This window comes from Mandrillus leucophaeus, unplaced genomic scaffold, assembly GCF_000951045.1.
Source record: "Mandrillus leucophaeus isolate KB7577 unplaced genomic scaffold, Mleu.le_1.0 Scaffold8, whole genome shotgun sequence".
NCBI classification, from domain to species: domain Eukaryota; kingdom Metazoa; phylum Chordata; class Mammalia; order Primates; family Cercopithecidae; genus Mandrillus; species Mandrillus leucophaeus.
In genome coordinates this window covers 5,018,451-5,019,614 of record NW_012108696.1, presented here as the reverse complement: position 1 = coordinate 5,019,614, position 1,164 = coordinate 5,018,451, and positions in this window count along the sequence as shown.

Genomic DNA, 1,164 nt, shown 5'->3' with positions numbered 1-1,164 from the left:
AAAAAAAAAAAAAAAAAAAAAATCTACAAGGGACAGCTCATGTCTTTAAAAAAAATAGAACATAAATAATTTTCAGAAAAAAGTAAGTTGGGATTGTATCCATCTGTTCTTACGCTGCTAATAAAGACCTATCCAAGACTGGGTAATTTATAAAGGAAAGGAGTTTACTTGATTGACAGTTCAGCTTGGCGGGGGAGGCCTCACAATCATGGTGGAAGGTGAAGGAAGAGCAAAGGCATGTCTTACATGGCGGCAGGCAAGAGCATGTGCAGAGGAACTACCCTTTATCAAACCGTCAGATCTCATGAGACTTATTCACGAGATGCTATCACAAGAACAGCATGGGAAAACCTGCCCCCATGATTCAGTTAGCTCCCACTGGGTCTCTTCCCTGACACATGGGGATTCTGGGAGCTACAATTCAAGATGAGATTTAGGTGGGGACACAGCCAAACCATACCAGGATAAATTTAAAGTTTATCATAATGCAGGAAAATAATAGCTCTTTTATCAAATGCAAGCATGGGAGGAAAAAGAAACAAACATACAAAACAGGGTAAAGAAAGGTTTTTTAAACCAGCACATTTTTTTTTCTGTAGTGTTGTTTACCATACTTTAGATATGTTCTCTGTTACTATACACATTAAATAAAGCACCAAAAAAAGTGGGTTTGTCAGAATCCTGCCTCTGTCTAAATTCAGTCTTCATTACTAACTTCCAAAGGATGATTTAATTTTTAAAGACCCCAAAGACAAAGAGGAGGAGGAGGAAAAGAAGGAGGGAAAGGAAGGAGAGGAGGAGGGGGAGGAAGAGGAGGAAGAAAGGGAGGAAAAAGAAGAGGACATTGAGAAATTGCAAAAATGTGGAACCAACCCAAATGCCCATCAATCAACAAGTGGATAAAGAAACTGTAAGCCAGACATGGTGGCTTACACCTGTAATCCCAGCACCTTGGGAGGCCGAGGCGGGCAGATCTCTTGAGGTCAGGAGTTTGAGACCAGCCTGGCCAAGATGGTGAAACCCCCATCTCTACTAAAAATGCAAAAATTAGCCAGGTGTGGTGGCACATGCCTGTAATCCCAACTACTTGGGAGGCCAAGGCAGGAGAATCACTTGAACCCAGGAAGCAGAGGTTTCAGTGAGCTGAAATCGTGGCATTGCACT